At 25.6% G+C, this 13,465-nt stretch overlaps 1 gene across 1 annotated transcript; it reads left to right on the forward strand.

Annotated features, from left to right (window-relative positions):
- Positions 1–10,178: 10,178 nt before the first annotated feature.
- On the forward strand, positions 10,179–10,370 carry Bm15627. Its single transcript, XR_006228009.1, has one exon. The product of XR_006228009.1 is annotated as a pre-microRNA Bm15627 (primary transcript).
- The last annotated feature ends 3,095 nt before the right edge of the window (positions 10,371–13,465 follow it).

The raw sequence follows: 13,465 nt of genomic DNA on the forward strand, positions 1-13,465 counted from the left end.
TATGAGGGAAGGAAGTTAGCTTGCATATTGCTTGCATTTTGCAAGAAGTGACCTCAGCCGAACTGATGACAATTTTAGCTACCGATCTTAACTATTCAACTCTTCCTGCAAATACTTCTTTCAATATATTTTTTCTTTCTTTTTCATTTTCCTCTTCTCCTTCATCCATTCTTTTTGCCCATCCCTAACAAACCCGTAACACACGCACACATAACAAGTAAGTTAGCTCTTCATTTCTTTATTTACCAGCTACTAACTATCCTTTAGCTTTCATTTAAATTTAGCATTCTTGTACAGTGCACACACATACACACATATATACATACACACACACACATACACATACACACGCACGCAGACAGATGCACATCATATAGGCATACAAACATTGGGTTGGATATACCCCAAACAGTCACACATACATACTCTGCACATACCATAAGTACAAGCATTGTAAACTGAAGATGCTACCGATCAGCCAAACTTTTGTGGTTTATGGGTAAGAAAGGGATTTACCCATTTACCAAATGATAGTTTAAACATCTGGAATAATGATGCATACCACAAATGATACGGTTGTTGACCAGTCGTAACATATGTTTCATTTCCATTAACATTCAGTAGTGCTAATTTTTCCTCATGAAATTCTCTCATACCGAATTAGTTAGAAGAAGAAAAAAAAAAGAGTAACGTTAAAATTGATTAATTTTATAAAATTTGTCTCGCAGTAATACAGTCTTTCATGGATAAATTCCTATTCATTTCTTTATGTGTTTTTGTTCTATTAATTAAATCATTGTAAATTTGAGCAAAAATAAATAAATGGGAATGAAATAAAAAAAAAAAAAAAGAATAAATAAAATAAAAGCTGTTTGTAGGAAGGATGTCTGTCATTTATTGTCATCGTTTGCTTACTGAGATATTTCATCGAGTTTACGGTGTCTGACAGCTTGCTTAAATGAACACCTTAATAAAAAAAAAAAAATCTGATGACAAATGCAACCTTAGCCTCCATCTATTGGTTAACAAACCAAACGAAGAGCACATACACGCACACACATACACACACGCAACACACACACACACACACATGTATAATATTTATTTTTATATATATAAATAATAATTTCAAGCTAATGTTAAAATTGTCACAAACTATTGTCAACGCTAAAATTAAATTATCTCAGACTAATTTTTATTCCCAATTTTTGGTTGTCTTCTTTCAATTTTTTTCTCATATCGCTCACTTTTCTTATCACCTCATTGTCATACCTTCCTAGTTCATTGATCCATAATTATCTGCAATTAAATTATGGATTATTTTAATTGTTGTTGCATAGTCGCATGCTCACATTTTTTTATGGATAAATTAATTTATTCTCAGAATATTTTCTTTAAAAGTTAGTTAGTTATTAAAATTAATGTTGTATAATTAAATTAATTATAATTTTAAAGCAAATTTTTTACTTTCAAAAAATTTCCTTTTTCTTTCTTTTTTTTCAGCAAATAAAATAGCTCAAAATTTTGGAAAGAATATGAGAAGAAAGATGAAAGAGAGAAAATGGAAAGAAAAAAGTTTTCTTTTCCTTTTACAATAATCAGAATATGTAGATATGATGAATGGAAAAGATGATAAGATCGATTAGAATGGTAAAAAAATGTCGAAAATCTGAAATAATCCGACCAATAATGTCAAATAAAATTTTCGTCTTCTTAAAAGAAAAAGCAAACTATTTGTTACTGTTTTTTTAAATTATAATACTCAAAAATCGTAGAATAGTTGAAAATAATGATATCTTCATTTCCATTTCCCTGTCTCTCTCTCCCGCTTTTTAATTTGTAATCGAAATGGCAATTTTATAAAGAATAAAATGTTCTATAATATGTAAGAAAAAAAAGCAATGAATTTAGGCCGTTTTGCAAAAAAAAAAAAAAAAGAAGCAGACGATTACGGTATCGTTTTTGTGCTATTACTTAGGGAACTAAATGGTTCACATGTCAAATACTTCACATTTCACTGCTTTTTTTTTTTTTTTTTTCAAGAAAATCTTTGCTATTATTTTCTCTCCAAAAAAGAGGAAGAAAAAAGTGAAATCAGATACTTTCATGAATTCGAAAAAAAAAAGGAGAAAATGAGAGGGAGAGAAGGAATGAGAGGGTGAGGTGAGAGAATAAAAATATACGAGAAAATCAAATACATTCATTTTCAATACTACTAACCATGCTGTCATCTTCAAATGTAAGTAAGCAATAATTAGACAAATTCATTTATTTTAAGTTCAAAAAACAATATTATCATTGTCATTGTCAGTGACACTAAAATAATCATTGTTATTACTGTCATTATTATTATTCTTATTATTGTCATCATTATTGCCACTATTATTATTATTATTGTTATCGTTATTATTAATTATTAATCATTACTACTATCATCATCACTTGCGTAATCGTTATTATTACTATTGATAATTGCTAACTAATACTGATATAATTATTATCATTATCATGTAACTTTGCAATGATTGTAATCATTGGTTATGTCTACTATCTTACTGTTAACCAATACAGTGATCTCACATATTTTTATCATCTATCATCCATTTTTTGCATATGTATAACACGTATTTATACGTGTATGTGCGTGTATGTATGTGTGCGCATGTATGCACGTGTGCATATGTATGTATGTGTGAAAGAATATAACTGTTACAAATGTACCATACACCCATATGATATTAAAGGTGTACACATTGACATATATTTCAAATGGTATTGATATAAGAGACATGCCGACACAGTGATTTATTGGATATAACGCGGGAAGATTCATTTTTAAATTAATTAATTGCATTGAAGTTAATGCATTTTTCAGTTACAGTTTGTCTTTATTAACATTTTCTCATGCAAAATTTTTGTTCATTTCTCATTCAAAATACATAAATTTTAATTCATTGCAGTTACCGTAATACAATCATATATGCTATGCATGTTGCTCTTCATTATGCTATAATTTCGAATTTATTTTATAATTTAATAAGATTAAGCCTTATTAACATTATATCATTTATTTCAATTTATTGTAAGTTTGCATAAAAAAAAAACCTTGAAATTTTAATTTTAAACTATTGTTGCAACATTTTTTTCGAAATATTTACAACAAAAATTAATTTCTCACGCATATTACAGACATATATGTATGTATACACATACATACATACACACATACAGACACATACACAGACACACACACACGCAAATGAATAATTGTAATGTCAGCTGTTGTTGCTGTCTTGGATTTGTAATTATATTGGTAATAGGATTATTGAGGAAGGAAAATGATGAAAAGAATAGTATCAAGAGGATTGGTGACAAGAAATAAGGATGTGAGAGCGGGAAGAGTAGAGAAAAATAAAGATGAAAAAAAAAAAAAGAAAAAGAGATTGAAAAGGGGAATACAATACATGGATTTGAATTGCATGGATCTGTTGATATTACGTCGGATTCCGTGAAATGTGAAAGAGTGTGTTCACCAGATGTGCCTCTATATTTATATTTATATATAAATCTTGAGATATCTAATCGTCATCTCTTTTTTTTTTTTTTTTTTTCACTCAGTTTTCTTAAAATTATTTATCAAATATCATGATTTTTTTTTTTTTTTTTTTTTTTTTTTTTTTTTTTTTTTTTTTTTGTTTTTTTTTTCATTTTTTAAAATTTTATTTTATTTTTTTATGTTGTCTTATTTAATATTGCACATCTTGATCTCGTTGGAAATTTCTTCAAAAGTGGAATAAGATGAAGATGAAGCAATCCTAATATAATGATAAAGTAGAAGTAGCAGCCGTGGCAGATGATTAAGCGAATTTGATCTAAGCACAAACTCTCATTTACTTTTCTTTTCTCCCTTCTACTCCTTTTCTTCATCGTCCACAATTATCATCATCATCATCACCAACATCATTCATCTTTTCGTCTACTTCATCAACATTTTCCATTGGTCTCAAGCTTTGTTAATGTCCAGTGCTACTTGTGTTAGCTTTTAACATAAAGTTTACTTTCATTTTAACCAATTATTTTAGCCTTATTTTTATGCTTGCAACAAAGTGTTAAATACTTTTTGTTTATTCTTCTATTTTTGTTAACTTTTTTTTTTTTTTTTTTTTTTTTTTTTGCATGTATATATTTTATTTATTCCTTCGTTTCTACCTTTTCTTTTTTTTTTTGCGGAGTTTAATTGCATTTACAAATACATTTTAGAAGAAATTAAAAATTTCTAATATGAATTATTATTATTATTATAACTTGTGTGTATTTAGAAAACGAATGCAATTTTTATCCTTTGCTTTTAATAGTAGTTATTGAGTCAGTTATAAATTTCTCGAAAATTTTTTCTTTAATTAAGACATTTTTCTTAAAAGATGCACCTTTATGATAATGCATACGTAAAAAAATGTATTTGCACTAAAAACCTAAAAAAAAAAAAACTTTAGTGCTATCCTTGTTTCAATACTGATATTAACTGCTAATGTTAAGTAATAGTGCAGTGGGAAAGTTCTCACTTATTTATTTATTATTCATTTATTTACTTTTCCTTTTTTTTTTTCTTTCGGTTAAGTTAAAGTTCATCAGTTATTTGACTCCTGTAACCTTTCTCAGGCAAAAATTCCTCCTTTGCTTCTTTTTTGTCTCGGAAAAAAATAATGCAGTTTGTTTTAAGTTTATTTTTTCGCTTCATTCATTTGACTCTGTTTATACTTTCGATAGCTATGATTGATGTAATTACTGACCATAACAATTTTTACTAATTAACGGTTAGTTTGTTTATTTCTTTGTTGGTTTTTTTGTTTCTTGTTACAAATAACTAACTAATATTAGTTATCTAGTTGCTAACATGTCTTAAAATAACATATTTAAAATGACACTTAAAAAGAAGAAATAATAATTATAATAATTTTCAACATAATGGGAAAAATGCATCGATATATTACTAGAAATGGAAAGGATACGGTACTTTTGATTTCAATAGACGGTAGCTTAACTGATAAGCTAAAATAAGTAGAGCATAAATATAATGCAAATCATACTTGCCTATCAGTTTTACATCATTTCTATCATCAACGATGCGAATGAACACGATGAGCTTCAAGGGACAGTTGAGTTGGATAAGAGATATGATAATAATGATATTACGATGGGCTTAATGCTTCGGGATTGGTGCCTGAAGGTACCAACTACATTGCGACGCCATATTCCGAATTCAGCATCTTCATATCGTTTTTGCCAAATTTTCGTGCTATTCACTCTTTGCTTTAGCAATCAAATGAGTTAGCTTATAGCTAACTAAGTGAAGCACACATACACATATACACACACACACGCATACACACGCACAGACACATACACACACACACACACACATCTTTCTCAAATTTCTCCATACCTAATACCACTAACGCTTTTTATCACCGACACATCCTGCAAATGGTGATACTTGTGGGAGGGATCCGTTAAATATCTATACATTTGTATGTATGTATGTATGTATGCATGTATGTATGTATGTATGTGTGTATATGTATGTATGTATGTATGCATTCAGGATACGATGCACAGAAGTATCTCATATAAGCAAGCAGTTCGGTAAAGATATAATGATTTGAGGTACTGAGATGGATACTTTATATCGCCTTAACTAGCACTTCTTTTGCCGCTTCTGCTTCAGTTGTAATATCGCTAACCTTAAAATTTAACATAAGTAGTAAAAAAAATTTTTGATTAACAATTGATGAAATGTTGTTTAAAATTCTTTCATTTGTTTAGCTTTCTCTTCTTTCATGTTTCCTTTTTCTTTTCTTTCTTTTTTTTTTTTTTTTTTTTTTTTTGCTTTTATTTTGTAGATATACTCGTACCTATAATATTAGTATATAATAATATTGTTCATTTATATACTGAATTAATGGTGATGGTGATATCTGATAATAGATCAGCGCTAATATTGTAAGTTATGCTAGAAGTAGCATCATTTGAGTTGATCATGATGAGATTAATTATGAGTGTTATCATAATGATTAATGTAAGTAAACGATGACAGAAAAACGAACAATTATCGCTTAAGTTAATCGATTGAGAAAGATTGCAAGAAAAGGTCAACAGGCATACACCCCTTAAATAAAGAAGCATGTTGAAAAGAAAGGGATGATGATGACCCGAGTTACCAGAAAGACATACCCATAAATGTTTGTTGTGACCGACAAATTGTGTCAATAAAATGACCTTTGCTGGAATTGTATTTTCTTAAAATATAGCTATCATTTTGATGTATCATCTTTCAATCCTTCACTTTCCTTTTCTTTATGTCATATTCATTTAATTTATTTTTTATTTTTGCATTAAATTGATTTTATCTCTTTTTGGATTTTTTTCAAAATTTGAATTAATATACTTACCAGGTAATAAATTGACATTTCCAAAAATTTCGTATAATCTTTTCTCAAAATTCTTTTTCCTTACAGCATAAAATTTAACATATAATGTATTAATTCATTTTGCAATTATAAATATTATATACTAAGATAAATGTTCCACTTCATTCTAAAATAAAACAATAAATTATAATATTTTCATAATTAATATAATTTACATGAGAACTTTAATAATGCTTTTAGTTTCTCTAAGGAATCTTTATTTTCTCTCATAACATTTGTCTTTTTTTAAATTAAAATCAAAAAAAAAAAAAACGAAAAACGAAGTTATCTTTTCAAAACTTTACCGCTTAACTCTTTTTTGCACTTAAAAAAATACAAAAAAAGTTCTATTTTTTTTATTAAAAAAAAATTGGAAGAAGCTTTTTTTTCCATTTTCCTGCTGCTTTTAGTACAATATTTTTAATAGCCAAGAAAAAAAAATTTTTTCTTTGTTTAACTTTTAAACAGCAAAAATCTTTAGTTCAATCATTCATTGATAATGCTTGTGTTCTTCTCTTTTCCATTCTTTAAAAAATTTTCACAACTTTTCTAATTTCAGCATTTTTTTTTCACCGCTTGGTTATAACCTACATTATAAAAATAAAAAAGAAAAAAGCACTGTAATTTTAATTTTTGATGCTTTTATAGAAAAATTTTTTTCCCTATCATCATGACTTTAATCAAATATGAACTAGTTTGTATTTTATTTAACATCATACTATTTTCAAAAGTTTGAATTGTAGCACATCGGGTGTAAACAGAACTTTTAGTATGAATCATTAAGTAATGCAAAATAGGCCTTTAATCACGGAACAATTGTTACTTATGGAATTTTATTGAAAAAAAAAAGGAGGAAAAAACGAAAAAAAAAACATGTTATTAATACAAATTCATTACGGTTTTTTTTCTTTTTTTTGTAAAACGCAAAAAATATTGCTTTTAAGTTAACTTACAATATTATACTATTTCTTTCTTTTTTTTTCTCACTTTTCTTCCCATTTTTTATTAATCTTTCATTAATGAATTTCAAAAAAAAAAAAACGAATACATATATATCATGTTATGAAAGAAATTTTAATATAAAAAATAAAAAATTTCAACAGAAAAAAAATTTTTCAAAATTAAAATGGCAACATTTGAAACGCTTTTTGATTGATATCCATTCTACTTGACTAAAAATATGATTGAGAAAAGTGCGGGTTGTTAATGAATGAATCAATAAATACATGTGTATCCTTTTGTACTTTTTGTTTTGTTTTTATCATTTTAAACATTTAACTAAAGTTTTTTGAAATTTTCAAAAATTTCATACAAAATCAAACAATTATTTCAAAGATTAAACAGCAGTAACGATAACAATAGCAATAATTACAATAGTAAAAATAAGTATTAACAATAATACATAATAATAATTGTAATAGTAATAGTAACAATTAATAATAATAATAGGGACAATAATGTTAAAAATTAGCATAATAAGTGCACTGACTTTATATAAATTTTTTAGTAAAATTTTTGCAAACATTCTGTGAAATTTAGAACTGAGGCGTATTTTTTGGCAGGAGAAAAAAGAAAAGATTTTAAAAAAGTCGAACAGTTTCTGTACATTGTTATTGTTATTACTGTTATCCTTATTATTATTAATATTACTATTATTAATTATTATTATTGCTGTTGTTGTCTATTGCTGTTATTGTTGTTGTAACGTGATAACAGAAAAAGCGATTATTATTATTATTACTATTATTAATTATTATTATTATTATTATTATTATTGCTGTTGTTGTCTATTGCTGTTATTGTTGTTGTAACGTGATAACAGAAAAAGCGATTTATAAATTTTTGTTCCTTTTTCATGATACATTTACTATGATTACTTTTATTTCTCAATTAAACTTTTGTTTACCGAAGTAACTTAAAGTACATCGTATATACATATTAGTTTATTTTCTAAATTTGTAACAAAAGTCCATCAAATATTTTTATTCAACTATCCACAGTGTTTTTACACTCAATTATTCATCAATCAATTTCATATTTTTTTTTTTTTTTTTTTTTTTTTTTTTTTTATTGAAAGAATTTGGACATTTTAGGAAATTTTCGATTATACATAATTATATAATAATATTGAATATTATTATATCATAATTCTATGATTATTATTCGGTAAAATTTAAGAGATTGAAAATCTTAATTCATTAATTTCACTATTGTGCTCTCTCTCTCTCAGCTCTCTCTCTTTCTTTCCTTTTTTCTACCGTAAAACTCCTAATATAGCCTAATATCGGGGATAAGCGCATACGGTAAAATGAGAAAAGGGACAAGCACACACATGCACACACACACACACATCTACATGCACATATATATACATGCATACATACATACACAAGCATACATACATGCACATACATCCAATCATCATTGTCATCGTAAACTAACGTTTGATCATCACCCGTTCTCATCAGTTGACATGAATTTTTCATATATTTTCACATATATGCATATCATCTTTCTTTCTCTTTTTTAAAACCTTTTCCCTCTTTCGTATACTCTTTCTCTCCTAGTTTCTCTCCCTCTCTTTTTTAACATTTCAATTAGATTAATGATAATTTCAAAAAGTATTATTTCATAAATAGTATTATTAGCATTTATATATTATGGATGCTTTTTACACAATTATACTTCTAATATTACAGAAACTTTTTTTTTCCTTTTTTCTTTTTGAAGTATTTTTGTTCATTTTAAACATATTGTTCAATGCTTAAATTTCTCAAAAATTTTAATTTATAAAAAGAATCAATGTTAATCTATATTTTCATACATACCTAAGATTATTTATTCTTTTTCATCAAGTATTGTCAAATGTTCAAACGTTAACTCTTTTCATCTTTTTCATTTCTGAAACTTGAAATTTTTGTAATAAATTAAATAGAATTAGGTTACAATGAAAAGGAAATGAAATTTTTGGTATTAGCAAATGTTAATATTAAATATTCTACGAAATCATTTCAAAAAATAAATAACAAATTTACGATATTTCAAAAAATTTCATTTTTCAATTTATAAAATTACTTCTCGTTCTTCTTTTTTCTATCATCCTTGACTTATTTTGAAACTATTTATTATGCTATTTACAATGAACTTCTAACTTTGATTAGTTTAAAAATTGTTAAAGTGTTCGAACAAGAAAAAAAAAAACAAAACGGAAAAAGTGAAAGAGAGAAAAAGAATGAAAAAAAATTTGCTATCTGTTATGAAAACGTCTAGACCAAAGATTGACGTGAAAAAAAGAAAGCTCAAAGAAAATAGAAAGTTAAAATGACTATAGCTATCATTTAGTTACAAAAATTCTATTGAAAGCTAAAAATTTTGATTATAAATTAACGATTCTAATTTTTTCATTATTTTATGCTTGCTTAAATTGTTATTATTATTATTATTATTATTATTATTATTATTATTATTATTATTAGCATTATCATCATTCTTATTAATATTATCATCACTATCACTGACATCATCAGCTATAATTTTATACAAATTGAACTTCCAATTTCATAATTTTCCTTTATCGATTAAAAAAAAAAGTTGAACTTTGCATTTTGAAGTTTTATATATGTTATAGACAGGCAAGATCAAATTTCATCCTATCACCATCAAGAAATCCTTTGATTTTAAGTTATTGTAAAGTAAATGAAAGACGGAAGGAATGAAGGAAGGAAGGAAGGAAGGAAGGAAAGAGGAAAGGAATGAATGAAAAAAGAAAGGAAGAAAAGGTGAACTACAAATGATACTTCTTAGTTTCATAAGCCTTTTCTTCCTCCGTGTTTAGTTATCACACTTTTCTTTCTCTTTCTCTCCCTTTCTCTTTCCCTCTCTCTCTTTCTTTCTTCTTTCTCCTTATTATTTCTATTTTTGCTTAATTTTCAATAACAATTTCTTTTTCTTTTTTTTTTTTTTTTTTCTGTTATTTTAATATTATTAAAAATTAATTTACTTTATCATTGATTAAATTTTTATCAAATATAACTAAAAAATATTTGTTATATTTTAAATTTGATTAAAAAGATAAGAGAAGTGAAAGCGGCTCATTTTGTTACAAAATGTGGTTTATTGGGAAGTACACTAAAGTGAAGTCAAGAAGTTGTCAGAAATCGTTAAGCGATTTTGGCTGATTGGGAACAGCTGAGCTGAATTGAAGTAGAACATGAACCTTCTGCTATGTTAGCATGGGATGTTATGCATGTGTGTGTGTATGTATGTGTATTGTGTATATGTATGTTTGCGCTTATTTCTTAGTCGTTTGATCAGATTAGCTTATAATGAGTGAAGAACGGGGAAGCAGTCGGTCGAGAGATATATGATGCAGCATGAATTGGAATTTTCCTTTAGGCCTTTTATTTTTAATACTGTTAAGATTGAAATGCTTAATTGCTAATAATATATTTTAGCATATATTTAATTTAATATGTTTGTTTTTTAAATTTAATCATTTTAACTTATCCTTTTCTTACATTACATTAAATTTCTTTTTTTTTTTTTTTTCTTCATCTTAAAATTTTTCATATAATAAATTTTATTTTAATATAAAATTGACAAATATTTCATTGTTCATTTTTTAAAATATCTTGTCCAACAATTTACCATCATTATATTTCTTTTCGTATCGTTTTTTTCATCTACTATCTTAAATTTTTACGCTCTCATCTAATCACTCTTTAATTATTTGTTAAAACATTGATTACTTTATGAAATTGTTAAAAAAATAATTTGTGCTTACTGTGTTACACTACATAATACATTTGCATATGCTTAATTAATTTAAGACATTTGAAATTTTAGGTTCAAAATAGAATTGAAAATGAGAAGAATGAGATTTGAAAAAAATAGAGAGAGAGAGAGAGAAAAGAGAGAGAAGGAAGGGAAATGGTAGAAGTTGTCAAGAAAGAATTAAGTTTACAATGAATTCAAACTAATCAAACTAGTCAATTCCAGCACTTATCCAGCTTACTCGCTCTCACTTTTTAAGTTATTCAGGAATATGAGAACATAAATTGAATGAATTTGAATTTGAGAAATGCAAATATTCAAGCATTTAAAACGATTACATAAGTATACAAATGATATAGGAAGAGAAAAAGTTGAACAGACTGTAGCTAATAAAGCACATAAGCATGTTTTGATTTAAAAATGTTTTTTCTATTTTTTTTTTTTTCTAAATTTTTTTGCTACAATTTTGCGTAGAAATTTCATATCTTTCACATTTTATTTTATTTATTTATTTATTTTTTTTCTACGCGCATATTCTATTTTACTTCATTTGAAATGTTTTCATTACTAAAGTTACATTACTATTTGTTAATACCAGTTTATTTATTTATTTTTTCCTAATTATGTTATTTCATTTAAAATTCTAAGAAATCAAGATAATAATAATATGGTAATGATAATAATAGCACAATAATATTTCATAATTACCGTAGCATGCTAATTTGATGTTATAAATGAATATCTAGTATATTGAAAACGAAAATTTGATTGTATATTAGAGTAACAATAAAATTTTAAGCAATATTATTAATCCTATTGGTACTAATTATTGTCTAATTAATTTTTAATAAGTTTATTAAATGAATAATTGGGTGAGAAAAAAAAAAGTATCAATGTTATAAAATTATAATTGGTTAATTTATATATGCAATCATAATTTGTCATATTTTTTTATTCATCAATTTAATTTTGTCATTTGAAAATTTAAATGCTATAAAATAAATGAAATCATGGAAGATTTAATGTTACTCATATATGTGGAGAGAGAAGAAGAAGGAAAGAGACAGAGAGAGAGAGAGAGAGAAAGAAAGAAGGAAATAAGTTTCGTCATAGTTTACGAATGGAAATGATGGGAATTAGCGAATAAGTTAGTGAATTTGTTTATTTATTAATTGAAATCAGGATGATAATGATGAGAAAGGCGAGGAAGAGATATATTAAAAATTATTCCTTAACTTTTTCATTTTTCTTTTTTATCGAAAAAAAAAAAAAAAAAAAACGAAGCAAAAAGATGATTTATTAATAAATCTATAAAATATGCATGAAAATTAAATGTTACTTTAAAATTTATACAGTCTTAATTTACAAAAGATAAGTTTCAAATTCTATAAAAAAAATCATATTCAAAATTAATGTTGAGAGAGAGAGAGGGAGAGAGAGAGAGAAAGAGAGGACAGCAACAAAAATAAATGGTTATTATTAGTTTTGAAATGAATACTTTTCTAAAATGATTCAACAAAAACACATGTGCAAACGGAACTATTTCCAGATATATATGTTTCATGTTCACTTTTCAAATTTAAAACTTTTGAATTGAAAAAAGTTGAAATTTTTGAAAGAATTTTAAGCTTAACATATAAAAATTGAATTTTATCACACTGTTTAAGAATGACCTATAAAATTCATGATATATAAAAATGGGATTTTTTGGAGGAAAAAAAAAAGAGTTTTCGAGATTTTAGGCAAGAGTAATAAAGTAAAAGTGGAAAAAAAAGAGAAATTAGGTAAATGAGGAGGAGGAGATGAAGGTTTGACAAGGTGATGAAGGAGGGAGAGAAAATGGGAGGAGATAGAGGTAAAATTAAACATGTGAAGATTGCAAATCATGTGATTGTGGATGATTTATATTAACAATTTTTGTTTATGCCCTTAGTTTACACACAATTTATTCACTTTTTTTTTTTTTTTTTTGGAATTCATGCACTGTATTTTTCTTTTTTTTTTTTAAATATATAATTCAATCATTATTAACCAATTGTTTATCCAAAAATTAGTTATCAGAATACTTCTCTTTGAATCATCAAAATTATAGAGAAGATTTTTTTTTTCTCTTTAATTTTATGGAAAAATATTTGCATTTTTAATTTACATTAATTGATAAATTAGTTTCATCATTATAATAGAACAAATTATTCATATAATTATTAATATGATTCAAAACAAAA

The sequence above is a fragment of the Brugia malayi genome (assembly GCF_000002995.4).
Source record: "Brugia malayi strain FR3 genome assembly, contig: Bm_v4_ChrX_scaffold_001, whole genome shotgun sequence".
NCBI lineage: Eukaryota > Metazoa > Nematoda > Chromadorea > Rhabditida > Onchocercidae > Brugia > Brugia malayi.